Source organism: Petromyzon marinus, chromosome 59 (genome assembly GCF_048934315.1).
Source record: "Petromyzon marinus isolate PM22_M1 ecotype Great Lakes invasive population chromosome 59, UKy_Petmar_22M1.pri1.0, whole genome shotgun sequence".
Classification (NCBI taxonomy): Eukaryota; Metazoa; Chordata; class Hyperoartia; order Petromyzontiformes; family Petromyzontidae; genus Petromyzon; species Petromyzon marinus.
In genome coordinates this window covers 8581619-8601690 of record NC_133725.1, presented here as the reverse complement: position 1 = coordinate 8601690, position 20072 = coordinate 8581619, and the positions used below count along the sequence as shown (strand labels likewise).

General features: G+C 48.0%; 1 protein-coding gene across 4 annotated transcripts in view; it reads left to right on the top strand.

Moving 5' to 3' along the window:
• The first annotated feature begins 1574 nt into the window (after window positions 1-1574).
• LOC116955304 (E3 ubiquitin-protein ligase RING2) overlaps window positions 1575-20072 on the top strand; it is a 39597-nt gene continuing 21099 nt past the window's right edge. The window contains exon 1 of one of the 4 annotated variants that reach the window (XM_076053071.1): window positions 1575-2246. The gene's annotated coding sequence lies outside the window, so the exon portion shown is untranslated. Of the gene's footprint in view, window positions 2247-2270; window positions 2514-20072 lie in introns of those variants that run through there. The other 3 variants (XM_076053069.1, XM_076053072.1, XM_076053070.1) reach the window with 3 other exon arrangements.

Here is a 20072-nt window from a genome sequence, read left to right as displayed (position 1 = left end):
ACGAACAGGGCCTCAAACTCGTCATGCCACGCTCTCCCTGTGCACGTTCAAGGTCGAGTGACGTCATTCGCAAGAGTTCTGCAGCGGGCGCGTCAATCATCGCCCCCTACCGCGAAATAAGCGAGCCTGACACACGACCATCATTCATATTTTCTATATGAGCCACTTTTTTATTGGTAGTCGTCCATAAATGACGTCATGCATCTAGGGGGGGTGGGGTTCAGACATTTGTGACGATGTGTGACGCGAAGAGGAGGGGGGGGGGGGATAAATGTGACGTCACATCAAAATGCGCAACTTAAAATAAATATAGACAACACGTTCTACTTAAATTCTGATTTAAAGCTTTCGTGACTGAAGAAAAGTGGCGGGTTTTTTTTTAACGTCAGCGCCAAATCGCTCTCCGTGGTGCTAACGTTAAAACAAACCCGCCACTTTCTTCAAATTTTCTTGCTGTGGTTTTCACACCTGATGATGATTGCTTGTGCTGCAGTCGAAACGTCGTGAGAAGCTACGTGACTCTACCGAAAGAACCAAGAATATGTTCTACTTAATTAAATATACTTTTTAATAAATGTTTTCTCCTACAACATTAGACTGCAGCGCCACATTAAACACGCGCTACAATGACAATAGTTTAAAGCGATTTGTGAAGCATGTTTTATATTTTTTTTGGGGGGGGGGAGGGGGGCAGAGCTTTGTGACGTCATATTTGAGGGTGAGGTCTGACTTTTTGTGACACCGTGTGACGATGGGAGGGGGGGGGTCAAAAATGGTCCAAAATCGTGTGACGTCATTTATGGACGGCCCCTTGGCGCGTCAATAGCCAATTTAATAATGTTCCAAATAAAATCTGTTTTTTACTAGATGACGTCATCGCAACGCCGAATCAATTCGTTACGAGCGCCCACCCCCCAATCATGTTGGACGATGACGTCATCCGATGGAAAAATAAATCTGTGGCGTCATAAATCTTCTGCATCATAAATTTCAACTTTACCGAAAGAACCAAAGAAGACTGTGGCGTCATCTTGTTACGACCGCCCCCCCCCCATAACGTTGGGTGATGACGTCATCCCATGTTTAAAAAAATGTGTGTGGCGTCATCTCGTTACGAGCGCATCCCCCCCAAAATCACGTTGGGCGACCACGTCACCTCTGCACAAAAAATCGTGACGTCATTTCGTTACGAGCGCATTCGCCCCAATTCATGCTGGGCGATGACGTCATCTCTTAATAAAATTGTTCCCGTGACGTCATATCGTTTCGAACTCATCCCTACATTTTTTCTGGGTGATGACATCATCGCTTGGTGAAAAAAAATTATTCGCGAAACGTCACCCGCGCTCGTCGATGACGTCACGAACCAAGGCATTATCCCTCCCCACCACCATTGTCTAAGTGAGGGGGGGGGCTAGAAGTGGGGGGTGCTAGGGGGTGGGGGGCTTGGCGGTGGGGGCTAGGGGGCTAGGGGGGGAGAGGGGGAGGGGGGCTATGGGGTGGGGGGCTGGGGGGGCAAGGGAGCTCTACGACTGAGTCCGCGGGATGGCCACGTGACGAGATCGAGCCAATGGCGATCGTCGTGCCATGGTGGGGGTAGGGGGGGAGTCGCCATTGGCCCTGTGGGGCCGTGCGAGCGACTGAGGCGGACTGAGGAGGCCGCGCGTCGCCCTCGCTCTCTCTCAGCCCTCTCTCAGCTCTCTCTCAGCTGTCTCTCTCCCCGCTCTCTCTCAGCCCTCTCTCTACCCGCTCTCCTCGTTCTCTCTCCGCCCTCTCTATCTCAGCTCTCTCTCAGCCCTCCTCTCTCTCTCTCACTCAGCTCTCTCTCAGCCCTCTCGCTCTCCCCGCCCTCTCAGCCCTCTCTCTCTCTCCTCTCTCAGCTCTCTCTCCACGCTCTCTCCTCTCTCTCCCCGCTCTCTCTCACCTCTCTCTACCCGCTCTCCTCGTTCTCTCTCCGCCCTCCCTCTCTCTCTCCGCCCTCTCTCCCCTCTCTCCTCGCTCTCTCTCAGCTCTCTCTCAGCCCTCCTCTCTCTCCGCCCTCTCTCCCCGCTCTCTCCTCTCTCTCTCTCCCCTCTCTCCTCGCTCGCTCTCACCTCGCCCCGCTCTCCATTCTCTCCTCTCCCCGCTCTCTCTCCACGCTCTCTCTCCCCGCTCTCTCCGCCCTCTCTCCCCGCGCTCACCTCTCTCCCCGCTCTCTCTCCTCTCCTCTCGCCGCTCTCCCCCAGCTTTCATCGTCGCGTCTCGAGGTAAAACAACAACATCAACATAAACAACAACATCATCATCAACAACATCATCAACAACAGGGTCACTCGACAGTCGCGCGGCTCTCCCCTCAGGGGCCGCACGCTTCGTCGTGGTAGCTCCACACGACGCCCGATTAGAACACGACACACAATATAACAATGTCGCGATAGACGACGTTCCGGGCGATGGGCCTCCTTCTTCGTAAGGCTCCGCGAGCAAGCCAGAGAGACTTGCCGCGAACACCGTCTGCAGACACGCCGCGCGCCGTACGTAGTAGTGGAGCGAGTGTGTGTTAGTGTGTTAGTGTGTGTGTTTGTGTTATTGTGTTAGTGTGTGTTAGTGTGTGGTTGTGTGTGTGGTTGTGTGTGTGTGGTTGTGTGTGTTATTGTGTGTGTGTTGGTGTGTGTGTTGGTGTGTGTGTTGGTGTGTGTGTTAGTGTGTGTTAGCGTGTTATGTGGGGAGCGGTAGTGTAGCGGTTAGCGCGCTGCGCTATGAACCTGGCGACCCGGGTTCGATTCCCGCTCACGGCCAACACCAGTGACGATTATCTGAACCGGTCCCGGGCCTCCCCTAGGTCGACTCAGCCTCAAATGAGTACCTGGTGCGGTGTGTAAACATTGCCACTAGGGAGACAAAGGCGGTCGGGCGTGGTGCTGGCCACCCACCCCCTCGTGTACCGTTCCGGCCTTCATAGGTGCTCGCTAACAGCACTTGCCCCTACAGTCTGTTAAGGCTATATGGGGGATCTTTGTTTTATCTTTGTTAGTGTGTTATAGTGTTTGTGTTAGTGTGTTAGTGTGTGTGTTAGTGTGTGTTATTGTGTGTGTTAGTGTGTTTGTGTGTGTGTGTTAGTGTGTGTGTGTTAATGTTAGTGTGTTATTGTGTGTTAGTGTGTGTGTTATTGTGTGTGTTAGTGTGTGTGTGTTAGTGTGTGTGTGTTAGTGTGTGTGTGTTAGTGTGTGTTATTGTGTGTTAGTGTGTGTGTTAGTGTGTGTTATTGTGTTAGTGTGTGTTAGTGTGTGTGTGTGTGTTATTGTGTGTGTTAGTGTGTGTGTTAGTGTGTGTGTTAGTGTGTGTGTTATTTTGTGTTAGTGTGTGTGTGTTAGTGTGTGTGTTAGTGTGTGTGTGTTAATGTGTGTGTGTTAATTGTGTGTGTTAATGTGTGTGTTAATTGTGTGTGTTAACGTGTGTGTGTTAATGTGTGTGTGTGTTAATGTGTTATTGTGTGTGTGTTATTGTGTGTGTGTGTGTTATTGTGTTAGTGTGTTATAGTGTGTGTGTGTTGTGTGTGTTAGTGTGTGTGTGTTAGTGTGCGTGTGTTAGTGTGTGCGTGTGTTAGTGTGTGCGTGTGTTAGTGTGTGCGTTAGGGTGTGCGTTAGTGTGTTAGTGTGCTCGCTAACAGCACTTGCCCCTAGAGTCTGTTACAGGCTATATGGGGGATCTTTGTCTTTGTTAGTGCGTGTGTTAGTGTGTGTTAGTGCGTGTGTATTAGTGCGTGTGTTAGTGCGTGTGAGTTAGTGTGTGTTTGTTAGTGCGTGTTTGTTAGTGCGTGAGTGTGTTAGTGTGTGTGTTAGTGTGTGTGTTAGTGCGTGTGTGTGTTAGTGCGTGTGTTAGTGTGTGTTAGTGTGTGTGTGTTAGTGTGTGTGTGTTATTGTGTGTTATTGTGTGTTATTGTGTTAGTGTGTTATTGTGTGTGTTAGTGTGTGTTATTGTGTGTGTGTTAGTGTGTGTGTGTTAGTGTGTGTGTGTGTTAGTGTTAGTGCGTGTGTTAGTGTGTGTTAGTTCGTGTGTGTGTTAGTGAGTGTGTTAGTGTTAGTGCGTGTGTGTTAGTGTTAGTGCGTGTGTGTTAGTGCGTGTGTGTGTTAGTGCGTGTGTGTTAGTGCGTGTGTGTGTTAGTGTGTGTTACTGCGTGTGTGTGTTAGTGTGTGTTACTGCGTGTGTGTTAGTGCGTGTGTGTGTTAGTGCGTGTGTGTGTTAGTGCGTGTGTTAGTGTGTGTTAGTGCGTGTGTTAGTGTGTGTTAGTGCGTGTGTTAGTGTATGTTAGTGCGTGTGTTAGTGTGTATTAGTGCTTGTGTGTTAGTGCGTGAGTGTTAGTGCGTGTGTGTTAGTGCGTTTGTTAGTGCGTGTGTGTTTGTGTGTGTTAGCGTGCGTGTGTGTTAGTGCTTGTGTGTGTGTTAGTGCGTGTGTGTGTGTTAGTGTGTGTTATTGTGTGTGTTATTGTGTGTGTGTTTGTGTGTGTTATTGTGTGTGTGTTAGTGTGTGTGTGTTAGTGCGTGTGTTAGTGTGTGTTAGTGCGTGTGTTAGTGTGTGTTAGTGCGTGTGTGTGTTAGTGAGTGAGTGTGTGTGTTAGTGTGTGTTTGTGTTAGTGCGTGTGTGTGTTAGTGCGTGTGTGTGTTAGTGCGTGTGTGTGTTAGTGTGTGTTACTGCGTGTGTGTTAGTGCGTGTGTTAGTGCGTGTGTGTGTTAGTGCGTGTGTGTGTTAGTGCGTGTGTTAGTGTGTGTTAGTGTGTGTTAGTGCGTGTTAGTGCGTGTGTGTTTGTGTTAGTGCTTGTGTGTTAGTGCGTGAGTGTTAGTGCGTGTGTGTTAGTGCGTGTGTGTTAGTGCGTGAGTGTTAGTGCGTGAGTGTTAGTGCGTGAGTGTTAGTGCGTGCGTGTGTGTTAGTGCGTGTTAGTGTGTGTGTGCGTGTTAGTGTGTGTGTGTTAGTGCGTGCGTGTGTGTGTGTTAGTGCGTGAGTGTTAGTGCGTGTGTGTTAGTGCGTGTGTGTTAGTGCGTGAGTGTTAGTGCGTGAGTGTTAGTGCGTGCGTGTGTGTTAGTGCGTGTTAGTGTGTGTGTGCGTGTTAGTGTGTGCGTGTTAGTGCGTGTGTGTTAGTGCGTGTGTGTGTTAGTGCGTGTGTGTTAGTGCGTGTGTGTGTTAGTGCGTGTGTGTGTGTTAGTGCGTGTGTGTGTGTTATTGTGTGTGTGTTAGTGCGTGTGTGTGTTAGTGCGTGTGTGTGTTAGTGCGTGTGTGTGTTAACTCGTGGTTTCGTGGTAATTAATTGAAATGCAATATCTTTGCCGGTTAGAAACATTTAGGCTGGCCTGCCTACGATCCATCCTGGGTTTAACCAGACTGGATTGTGTGAGGAGCTCACAAATCCTTGAAAGATCTGGGCACGGTCCCATCGGTGAGCTCCTCCGGCAGGCAAGGCTGCGATGGCTGGGTCATGTAGCCCGCATGCCCAGCCACCGCATGCCGAAACAGCTTTTGTTTGGCCGGATTGAGGGGGCTAAGCGGGCGCGGCACGGGCTACAGAAGAGATGGAGTGATGTGGTACAGGAGGACGTGGAGCTGAGTGGACTTGCCGATGACTGGTACCAGCGGTGTCAAGATCGGCCTCTGTGGAGGAGGCTCGTGAAGGATGCTACTGGGCAGTTGGAGGCAGTCGCCCTCCAACAACAACGGAGGGCGGAGGAGCGACGCTCAGAACAACGAGCGGAGCGCCGGGTGGCTAAAGCACAGCAGGTTGGCACAGTAGGGGGCACAGGTGGTGCATCAGCCAGTCAACTCAGTCAGTCGACCCGTGGCACCTGGGTCTGCCCCGTGACCTCCTGCCAGCGGGCGTTCGACACTTCACGTGGCCTCAGGGTGCACATAGCCTGGCACAAGCGTCGTGGTGACGTCACCGCCATTTAGTGGCGAATGGCGGTTGTTGTTGTTGTTGTTAGTGTGTGTTAGTGTGTGTGTTAGTGTGTGTGTTAGTGTGTGTGTGTTCTAGCGGGGAGCGGTGGTGTAGTGGTTAGCGCTACGCTGCGCTATGAACCTGGCCACGCGGGTTCGATTCCCGCTCACTGCCAATACCATCAGTGGCGATTATCTGAACCGGTCCTGCTGGGCCTCCCCTAGGTCGACTCAGCCTCAAATGAGAACCTGGTGCGATGTGTAAACATCGCCACTGGGGAGACAAAGGCGGTCGGGCGTGGTGCTGGCCACCCACCCCCTCATCGTGTGCCGTGCCGGCCTTTATAGGTGCTGCTCGCTAACAGCACTTGCCCCTCCAGCCTGATCAGGCTACACGGGGGATCTTTGTCTAACGCGGGCACCACTAACATCGTCAGCCATGGTGTCTGTCGCCTCTTCATCGAACGTCTCCGTCGTCCCTCCACCCCGCCCATCAACTCCTTCTCATCAACTCCTTCTCAGCCCATCAACTCGTTCTCAGCCCATGAACTCGTTCTCAGCCCATCAACTCGTTCTCAGCCCATGAACTCCTTCTCAGCCCATCAACTCCTTCTCAGCCCATGAACTCCTCAGCCCATCAACTCGTTCTCAGCCCATGAACTCCTTCTCAGCCCATCAACTCGTTCTCAGCCCATGAACTCCTCAGCCCATCAACTCGTTCTCAGCCCATGAACTCCTCAGCCCATGAACTCCTCAGCCCATGAACTCCTTCTCAGCCCATCAACTCGTTCTCAGCCCATGAACTCCTCAGCCCATCAACTCGTTCTCAGCCCATCAACTCGTTCTCAGTCCATGAACTCCTCAGCCCATGAGCTCCTTCTCAGCCCATCAACTCGTTCTCATCAACTCCTTCTCAGCCCATGAACTCCTCAGCCCATCAACTCGTTCTCATCAACTCTTTCTCAGCCCATGAACTCCTTCTCAGCCCATCAACTCCTCAGCCCATCAACTCCTTCTCAGCCCATCAACTCCTTCTCAGCCCATCAACTCCTTCTCTGCCCATCAACTCCTCAGCCCATCAACTCGTTCTCAGCCCATGAACTCCTTCTCAGCCCATCAACTCGTTCTCAGCCCATGAACTCCTCAGCCCATGAACTCCTCAGCCCATCAACTCGTTCTCGGCCCATGAACTCCTTCTCAGCCCATGAACTCCTTCTCAGCCCATCAACTCCTCAGCCCATCAACTCCTTCTCAGCCCATCAACTCGTTCTCATCAACTCCTTCTCAGCCCATCAACTCCTTCTCAGCCCATCAACTCCTTCTCAGCCCATGAACTCCTTCTCAGCCCATCAACTCGTTCTCAGCCCATCAACTCCTTCTCAGCCCATGAACTCCTTCTCAGCCCATGAACTCCTTCTCAGCCCATCAACTCCTCAGCCCATGAACTCCTTCTCAGCCCATCAACTCGTTCTCATCAACTCCTTCTCAGCCCATGAACTCCTCAGCCCATCAACTCGTTCTCATCAACTCTTTCTCAGCCCATGAACTCCTTCTCAGCCCATCAACTCCTCAGCCCATCAACTCCTCAGCCCATCAACTCCTTCTCAGCCCATCAACTCCTTCTCTGCCCATCAACTCCTCAGCCCATCAACTCGTTCTCAGCCCATGAACTCCTCAGCCCATCAACTCGTTCTCAGCCCATGAACTCCTCAGCCCATGAACTCCTCAGCCCATCAACTCGTTCTCGGCCCATGAACTCCTTCTCAGCCCATGAACTCCTTCTCAGCCCATCAACTCCTCAGCCCATCAACTCCTTCTCAGCCCATCAACTCGTTCTCATCAACTCCTTCTCAGCCCATCAACTCCTTCTCAGCCCATCAACTCCTTCTCAGCCCATGAACTCCTTCTCAGCCCATCAACTCGTTCTCAGCCCATCAACTCCTTCTCAGCCCATCAACTCCTTCTCATCAACTCCTCATCAACTCCTTCTCAGCCCATCAACTCGTTCTCAGCCCATCAACTCCTTCTCATCAACTCGTTCTCAGCCCATCAACTCCTTCTCATCAACTCCTTCTCAGCCATTGTCCGTCGCTCCGTGCCACAGCCCCACGAGAGCCGTCGGTGCCAGGAGCCGGCTTCGTCGCTCCGTCTCCTGCGGGCGCCGTACCCGGGGAGGGGGTGGGGGGTCGGGAATTCCAATCGGGAATTCCAGTCGGGAATTCCCGCCGGGAATGTCGTCCAACCCGTGGTCGTTGTCACCCCCCCCCACCGCCACTTCAAACAAACAATCGGTGATGTTGTTGATGTTGTTGATGTTGTCGATATTGTTGATGTTGTTGTTGATGTTGTTGTTGTTGATATTGTTGTTGATATTGTTGATGTTGTTCTTGTTGTTGATGTTGTTGTTGTTGTCGATGTTGATGTTGTTCTTGTTGTCGATGTTGTTGTTGTTGATATTGTTGATGTTGTTGATGTTGATATTGTTGATGTTGTTGTTGTTGATGTTGATATTGTTGATGTTGTTGATGTTGTTGATGTTGTTGATATTGTTGTTGATGTTGTTGATATTGTTGGTGTTGTTGATGTTGTTGATGTTGTCGATGTTGATGTTGTCGATGTTGTTGATGCATAATAGAGGCGGGTTTTTGTTCGGGGTTAGGTCGCGTATTAAATATATAAATGTTGTGTCGTTAAACCCGCCACCACCCGACACGGCCAATTAGTAAAGTTTGTACACAGAACGTAGCCAATTCGTCACTAGTACAGCACTAGTGTATAGTGTAGTGTATTGTAGTGTAGTGTATAGAGTAGTGTATATAGTAGAGTATAGTGTGTAGTGTAGTGTATAGTAGTGTAGTGTATTGTGTAGTAAATAGTAGAGTATAGTGTAGTGTATAGTAGTGTAGTGTATAGTAGAGTATAGTAGTGTATAGTGTAGTGTATAGTAGTGTATAGTGTAGTGTATAGTAGTGTATAGTGTAGTGTATAGTAGTGGTGTATAGTGTAGTGTATAGTGTAGTGTATAGTGTAGTGCACAGTGTAGTGCATAGTGTAGTGTATAGTAGTGTATAGTGTAGTATATAGTGTAGTGTATAGTGTAGTGTATAGTAGTGTAGTGTATAGTAGTGGTGTATAGTGTAGTGTATATTAGTGTATAGTAGTGTATAGTGTAGTGTATAGTGTACTAGTACAGCACACTGGTGTGTTGGAGAGCCAAGCCACGACATTTACAATCTAAAGTACGACGTTTCGCCAGTAATTACAACCAGCTTCATCAGGCGACAGCCAGATTTGTGGAGAAGTCTTCCTGTCTCGTTCCTTACACGATCTCACCCCCCCAAAAAAAAAAAACAACTGTATTATGGGTGACATTGTTCGCGAAAGCCTACGTGTCAAAATTATGTTGATGTCAACGTTGTGGATTTGCTGTCCCAACACACAACCGGTGTGTGCTGTGTTTGTAACGAATTGACAAGTTCTGTTTACGTGACAAACCCTACTATTCGGTGGCCGTGTCGGGCGGTGGCGGATTTAGCGACACATTTATGGTTACGCGATCTAACCCCCCAAAGAAAAAAACTTTATTATGAATGAGTCTTTGGTTCTTTCGGTAAGGTCACGTCGAAAGAAAGTTAATTAAATAATATAGTACGACGTTTCGAATGCAACACAAGCAGCCGTCGTCAGGTAGAACTAAATTTGAGAGAGACTAAACACAGACGCACACAAGCAGAGAGAGACGCACAGAGAGACACACAGAGACACACAGAGATACAGAGAGAGACACAATATAGACACACAGAGAGAGACACAACATAGACACACAGAGAGAGACACACAACATAGACACACAGAGAGAGACAACACAGACACAGAGAGAGACAACACAGAGACAACACAGAGACACAGAGAGAGACAACACAGAGACACACAGAGAGAGACAACACAGAGACTCAGACAGAGACAACACAGAGACACGCAGAGAGAGACAACACAGAGACACGCAGAGAGAGACAACACAGAGACACACAGAGAGAGACAACACACACACTGAGAGAGACAACACAGAGACACAGACAGAGAGAGACAACACAGAGACTCAGACAGAGACAACACAGAGACACAAAACATAGAGACACAGAGAGAGACAACACAGAGACAACACAGAGACACAGACAGAGACAACACAGAGACACACAGAGAGAGACAACACAGACACACAGAGAGAGACAACACAGAGACACACAGAGAGAGACAATACAGAGACACACAGAGACAACACAGAGACACAGAGACAGAGAGACAACACAGAGACACACAGAGACACACAGAGAGAGACACACAACATAGACACACAGAGAGAGACACACAACATAGACACACAGAGAGAGACACACAACATAGACACACAGAGAGAGACAACACAGAGACACACAGAGAGAGACAACACAGACACAGAGAGAGAGACAACACAGAGACACAGAGAGAGACAACACAGAGACACACAGAGAGAGACACGCAACATAGACACACAGAGAGAGACACAACATAGACACACAGAGAGAGACTCACAACACAGAAACACACAGAGAGACAACACAGAGACACACAGAGAGAGAGAGAGACAACACAGAGAGAGAGACAAAACAGAGACACAGAGAGACACACAACATAGACACACAGAGAGAGACACACACATAGACACACAGAGAGAGACACAACATAGACACACATAGAGACACACAACATAGACACACAGAGAGACAACACAGAGACACACAGAGAGACAACACAGAGACACACAGAGAGACAACACAGAGACACAGAGAGAGACAACACAGACACAGAGAGAGAGACACACAGAGAGAGACACACAACATAGACACAGAGAGAGACAACACAGAGACACAGGGAGACAACACAGAGACACAGAGAGAAACAACACAGAGACACAGATAGAGACAACACAGACACAGAGAGAGAGAGACACACATAGAGAGACACACAACATAGACACACAGAGAGACAACACAGACACACAGAGAGACAACACAGACACAGAGAGAGACAACACAGACACAGAGAGAGAGACACACAGAGAGAGACACACAACATAGACACAGAGAGAGACAACACAGACAGAGAGAGAGACACACAGAGAGAGACACCCGACATATACACACAGAGAGGCAACACAGACACACAGAGAGAGACAACACAGACACAGAGAGACAACACAGAGACTCAGACAGAGACACACAACACAGAGACACACAGAGAGACAACACAGAGACACAGAGACAGAGAGAGACAACACAGAGACAACACAGAGACAACACAGAGGCACACAGAGAGAGACAGAGAGAGACAACACAGACACAGACAACACAGAGACACAGAGAGAGACACACAGAGAGAGACAACACAGAGACTCACAACATAGACACACAGAGAGAGACCACAGAGAGAGACACAACATAGACACACAGAGAGAGACACACAGAGACACAGAGAAACAACACAGAGACACAGACACAGGGAGAGAGAGACAACACAGAGACAACACAGAGACACACAGAGAGAGACGACACAGAGACAACACAGAGACACAGAGAGAGACACAAAGACAACACAGACACACACAGAGAGAGACAACACAGAGACACACAGAGAGAGACACAACATAGACACATAGAGAGAGAGACTCACAACATAGACACACAGAGAGACAACACAGACACAGAGAGAGACAACACAGACTCAGACAGATACACAACACAGAGACACAGAGAGACACCACAGAGACAACACAGAGACACAGAGAGAGACACACAACATAGACATGTAGAGAGACACACAGAGACACACAGAGAGACACAACACAGACACAGAGAGAGACAACACAGAGACACAGAGAGACACACAACATAGACACAGAGAGAGACACACATCACAGAGACACAGAGAGAGACAACACAGAGAAACGCAGAGAGAGACACAGAGACACAACATAGACACAGAGACAACACAGAGACACAGAGAGAGAAAACACAGAGACACACAGAGAGAGACAACACAGAGACAGAGAGAGACAACACAGAGACTCAGCAACACACAACATAGACACAGAGAGAGACAACAGAGAGAGAGACACACAACATAGACACACAGTGAGAGACAACACAGAGACACAGAGAGACACACAACATAGACACAGAGAGACAACACAGAGACTCAGAGAGAGACACACAACATAGACACACAGAGAGAGACAACACAGAGACACACAGAGAGAGACAGACAACATAGACACACAGAGAGAGACACACAACATAGACACACAGAGAGAGACAACACAGAGACACAGAGAGAGACAACACAGAGACAACACAGAGACACAGAGAGAGACAACACAGAGACACACAGAGAGAGACAACACAGAGACTCAGACAGAGACAACACAGAGACACGCAGAGAGAGACAACACAGAGACACGCAGAGAGAGACAACACAGAGACACACAGAGAGAGACAACACACACACAGAGAGAGACAACACAGAGACACAGACAGAGAGAGACAACACAGAGACACAACACAGAGACACAAAGAGAGAGACAACACGTAGACACACAGAGACACGCAACATAGAGACACAGAGAGAGACAACACAGAGACAACACAGAGACACAGACAGAGACAACACAGAGACACACAGAGAGAGACAACACAGACACACAGAGAGAGACAACACAGAGACACACAGAGAGAGACAATACAGAGACACACAGAGACAACACAGAGACACAGAGACAGAGAGACAACACAGAGACACACAGAGACACACAGAGAGAGACACACAACATAGACACACAGAGAGAGACACACAACATAGACACACAGAGAGAGACACACAACATAGACACACAGAGAGAGACAACACAGAGACACAGAGAGAGACAACACAGACACAGAGAGAGAGACAACACAGAGACACAGAGAGAGACAACACAGAGACACACAGAGAGAGACACGCAACATAGACACACAGAGAGAGACACAACATAGACACACAGAGAGAGACTCACAACACAGAAACACACAGAGAGACAACACAGAGACACACAGAGAGAGAGAGAGAACACAGAGAGAGAGACAACACAGAGAGAGAGACAACACAGAGACACAGAGACAACACAGACACAGAGAGAGACAACACAGAGACACACAGAGAGAGACAACACAGAGACACACAGAGAGAGAGACACAACATAGACACACAGAGAGAGACTCACAACATAGACACACAGAGAGAGACAACAGAGACACAGAGAGACAACACAGAGACACACACAGAGAGAGACACACAACATAGACACATAGAGAGAGACACACAGAGACGCACAGAGAGAGACAACACAGACACACAGAGAGAGACAACACAGAGACACACAGAGAGACACACAACATAGACACAGAGAGAGACACACACACAGACACAGAGAGAGACAACACAGAGACACACAGAGAGACAACACAGACACAGAGAGAGACAACACAGACACACAGAGTCAACACAGACACACAGAGAGACAACACAGAGACACACAGAGAGACACACTTCACAGAGACACAGAGAGAGAGACAACACAGAGACACAGAGAGAGACAACACAGACACAGAGAGAGACACACAGAGAGAGACACACAACATAGACACAGAGAGAGACAACACAGAGACAGAGAGAGACAACACAGAGACACAGAGAGAGACACACAACATAGACACACAGAGAGACACACAACATAGACACACAGAGACAACACAGAGACACACAGAGAGACAACACAGAGACAGAGAGAGAGACAACACAGACACAGAGAGAGAGAGACACAGAGAGAGACACACAACATAGACACAGAGAGAGACAACACAGACACAGAGAGAGAGACACACACAGAGACACACAACATAGACACAGAGAGAGACAACATAGACAGACAGAGAGAGACAACACAGAGACACAGAGAGAGACAACACAGACACAGAGACACACAAAGAGAGACACACAGAGAGAGACAACACAGACACACAGAGAGAGACTCACAACATAGACATCCAGAGAGAGACCACACAGAGAGAGACACAGAGACACAGAGAGACAACACAGAGACACACAGACACAGGGAGAAAGAGACAACACAGAGACAACACAGAGACACACAGAGAGAGAGACAACACAGAGACAACACAGAGACAGAGAGAGACACAGAGACAACACAGAGACACACAGAGAGAGACAACACAGAGACACACAGAGAGAGACACAACATAGACACACAGAGATAGACTCACAACATAGACACACAGAGAGAGACAACACAGACACAGAGAGAGACAACACAGACTCAGACAGAGATACACAACACAGAGACACAGAGAGACAACACAGAGACACAGAGAGACACACAACATAGACACACAGAGACAGACCACACAGAGAGAGACAACACAGAGACACACAGAGAGAAACACACAACATAGACATTCAGAGAGACACACAGAGACACACAGAGAGACACACAACACAGACAGAGAGAGACAACACAGAGACACACAACATAGACAGAGAGAGACACACATCACAGAGACACACAGAGAGAGACAACACAGAGACACGCAGAGAGACACAGAGACACCGAGACACACAGAGAGAGACAACACAGAGACACACAGAGAGAAACACACAACATAGACATTCAGAGAGACACACAGAGACACACAGAGAGACACACAACACAGACACAGAGAGAGACAACACAGAGACACACAGAGAGACACACAACATAGACAGAGAGAGACACACATCACAGAGACGCACAGAGAGAGACAACACAGAGACACAGAGAGAGACAACACAGAGACTCAGCGACACACAACATAGACACAGAGAGAGAGACAACACAGATAGAGAGACACACAACATAGCACACAGTGAGAGACAACACAGAGACACACAGAGAGAGACAGACAACATAGACACGCAGAGACACACAACATAGACAGACAGAGAGAGACAACACAGAGACACACAGAGAGAGACAACACAGACACAGAGAGAGACAACACAGAGACGCACATAAACACAACATAGACAAAGAGAGAGACACACAACATAGACACAGAGAGAGACAACACAGACACACTGAGAGAGACAACACAGAGACACAGAGAGAGAGACACACAACATAGACACTCAGAGACAAAACAGAGACACAGAGAGACACACAACATAGACACACAGAGAGAGACACACACATAGACACACAGAGAGAGACACAACATAGACACACATAGAGACACACAACATAGACACACAGAGAGACAACACAGAGACACACAGAGAGACAACACAGAGACACACAGAGAGACAACACAGACACAGAGAGAGAGACACACAGAGAGAGACACACAACATAGACACAGAGAGAGACAACACAGATACACAGGGAGACAACACAGAGACACAGAGAGAAACAACACAGAGACACAGATAGAGACAACACAGACACAGAGAGAGAGACACACATAGAGAGACACACAACATAGACACACAGAGAGACAACACAGACACACAGAGAGACAACACAGACACAGAGAGAGACAACACAGACACAGAGAGAGAGACACACAGAGAGAGACACACAACATAGACACAGAGAGAGACAACACAGACAGAGAGAGAGACACACAGAGAGAGACACCCGACATATACACACAGAGAGGCAACACAGACACACAGAGAGAGACAACACAGACACAGAGAGACAACACAGAGACTCAGACAGAGACACACAACACAGAGACACACAGAGAGACAACACAGAGACACAGAGACAGAGAGAGACAACACAGAGTCAACACAGAGACAACACAGAGGCACACAGAGAGAGACAGAGAGAGACAACACAGACACAGACAACACAGAGACACAGAGAGAGACACACAGAGAGAGACAACACAGAGACACACAGAGAGAGACTCACAACATAGACACACAGAGAGAGACCACACAGAGAGAGACACAACATAGACACACAGAGAGAGACACACAGAGACACAGAGAAACAACACAGAGACACACAGACACAGGGAGAGAGAGACAACACAGAGACAACACAGAGACACACAGAGAGAGACGACACAGAGACAACACAGAGACACAGAGAGAGAGACACAAAGACAACACAGACACACACAGAGAGAGACAACACAGAGACACACAGAGAGAGACACAACATAGACACACACACAGAGAGACTCACAACATAGACACACAGAGAGACAACACAGACACAGAGAGAGACAACACAGACTCAGACAGAGATACACAACACAGAGACACAGAGAGACACCACAGAGACAACACAGAGACACAGAGAGAGACACACAACATAGACATGTAGAGAGACACAGACACACAGAGAGACACAACACAGACACAGAGAGAGACAACACAGAGACACAGAGAGACACACAACATAGACACAGAGAGAGACACACATCACAGAGACACAGAGAGAGACAACACAGAGAAACGCAGAGAGAGACACAGAGACACAACATAGACACAGAGACAACACAGAGACACAGAGAGAGAAAACACAGAGACACACAGAGAGAGACAACACAGAGACAGAGAGAGACAACACAGAGACTCAGCAACACACAACATAGACACAGAGAGAGACAACAGAGAGAGAGACACACAACATAGACACACAGTGAGAGACAACACAGACACAGAGAGACACACAACATAGACACAGAGAGACAACACAGAGACTCAGAGAGAGACACACAACATAGACACACAGAGAGAGACAACATAGAGACACACAGAGAGAGACAGACAACATAGACACGCAGAGACACACAACATAGACACACACAGAGAGACAACACAGAGACACAGAGAGAGAGACAACACAGACACAGAGAGACAACACAGAGACGCACAGAGAGACAACACAGACACAGAGAGAGACACACAACACAGACACAGAGAGAGACAACACAGAGACAAACAGCATAGACACACAGAGAGAGACACACAACATAAACACAGAGAGAGACAACACAGAGACACACTGAGAGAGACAACACAGAGACACACAGAGAGAGACACACAACATAGACACTCAGAGACAAAACAGAGACACACAGAGAGACACACAACATAGACACACAGAGAGAGACACAACATAGACACAGAGAGAGACAAGACAGAGACACACAACATAGACACACAGAGAGAGACACACAACATAGACACACAGAGAGACACACAACATAAACACAGAAACAGAGACAACACAGAGACACACAGAGACAACACAGAGACAACACAGACACAGAGAGAGACAACACAGAGACACAGAGAGAGAGACAACACAGACACACAGAGAGACAACACAGACTCAGACAGAGATACACAACACAGAGACAGAGAGACAACACAGAGACAGAGAGACAACACAGACACACAGAGAGAGACTCACAACATAGACACACAGAGAGAGACCACAGAGAGAGACACACAACATAGACACACAGAGAGAGACACAGAGACACAGAGAGAACACAGAGACACACAGACACAGAGACAACACAGAGACACACAGAGAGAGACACACAGAGAGAGACAACACAGAGACACAGAGAGACAACACAGACACAGAGAGAGAGACACACAGAGACACACAGAGAGAGACACACAACATAGACACACAGAGAGAGACACAAAGACACACAGAGAGAGACAAGACAGAGACACACAGAGAGACAACACAGAAACACAGAGAGACACAGAGAGAGACACACAACATAGACACAGCGAGAGACACACAACATAGACACACAGAGAGAGACAACACAGAGACACACAATATAGACACACAGAAATAGACAACACAGAGACACAGAGAGAGAGACACACAACATAGACACACAGAGAGAGACAACATAGAGACACAGAGAGAGACAACACAGAGACACACGGAGATAAACAACACAGAGACACAGAGAGAGAGACACACACAACATAGACACACAGTGAGAGACAACACAGACAACACAGAGACACAGAGAGACATACAACATAGACACAGAGAGACAATACAGAGACTCGGAGAGAGAGACACACAACATAGACACACAGAGAGAGACAACACAGACACACACAGAGAGACACACAACATAGACACACAGAGACACAACATAGACACACAGAGAGAGACAACCCAAAGACACAGAGAGAGACAACACAGACACAGAGATAGACACAGAGACACACAGAGACACACAGACACACAACATAGACACACACAGAGAGACAACACAGAGAGACACAGAGAGAGGCAACACAGAGACACCGAGAGAGACAACACAGAGACACACAGAGAGAGACAACACAGACACAGAGAGAGACAACACAGAGACACACAGAGAGAAACACACACACAGATATACACAACATAGACACACAGACACATAGAGACACAGAGAGAGACACACAACATAGACACACAGAGAGAGACAACACAGAGACGCACAGAGAGAGACAACACAGACACACAGAGAGACAACACAGAGAGACACACAACATAGACACAGAGAGAGACAACACAGAGACGCACAGAGAGAGACAACACAGACACAGAGAGAGAGAGAACACAGAGACACACAGAGAGACACACAACATAGACACAGAGAGAGACACACATCACAGAGACACGCAGAGAGAGACACAGAGACACAACATAGACAGAGAGGGACAACACAGAGAAACACAGAGAGAGACAACACAGAGACACACAGAGAGAGACAACACAGAGAGACACAGAGAGAGACAACACAGAGACACAGAGAGAGAGATAACACAGATAAACAACACAGACACAGAGACACACAGAGAGAGACACAACACAGACACACAGAGAGAGACAGCACAGAGACACACAGAGAGAGACAACACAGAGACACACAGAGAGAGACACACAACATAGACACTCAGAGACAAAACAGAGACACACATAGAGAGACACACAACATAGACACAGAGAGAGAGACACACAACATACACACAGAGACAACACAGAGACACACAACATAGACACACAGAGAGAGACACACAACATAGACACACAGAGAGAGACACAACATAAACACAGAGAGACAACACAGAGACACACAACATAGACACACAGAGAGAGACACGCAACATAGACACACAGAGAGAGACACAACAAACACAGAGAGACAACACAGAGACACACTGAGAGAGACAACACAGAGACAACACAGAGACTCAGAGAGAGACACACAACATAGACATAAAGAGAGACACAACATAGACACACAGAGAGAGACTCACAACATAGACACACAGTGAGAGACAACACAGGGACACACAGAGAGAGACAACACAAAGACAGAGACTCACAACAGAGACACAGAGAGAGAAATACACAGAGACACACAGAGAGAGACAACACAGAGACACACAGAGAGAGAGACAACACAGAGACAACACAGAGACACAGAGAGAGATACACAACACAGAGACACACAGTGAGAGACAACACAGAGACACAGAGAGAGAGACACAACACAGAGACACAGAGAGAGAGAGAACACAGAGACAGACAGAGAGAGACTCACAACAGAGACACAGAGAGACACACAACATAGACACACAGAGAGAGACACACAACATAGACACACAGAGAGAGACACACAACATAGACACACAGAGAGAGACACAACATAGACACACAGAGAGAGACAACACAGAGACAGAGAGAGAGACACACAACATAGACACACAGAGAGAGACACACAACATAGACACAGAGACAGACACACAACATAGACACACAGAGAGAGATAAGACAGAGACACAGAGAGAGACACACAACAGAGACACAGAGAGAGACAACACAGAAACACAGAAAGAGACACAGAGAGAGACACACAACATAGACACAGCGAGAGACACACAACATAGACACACAGAGAGAGACAACACAGAGACACACAATATAGACACACAGAAATAGACAACACAGAGACACAGAGAGAGAGACACACAACATAGATACACAGAAA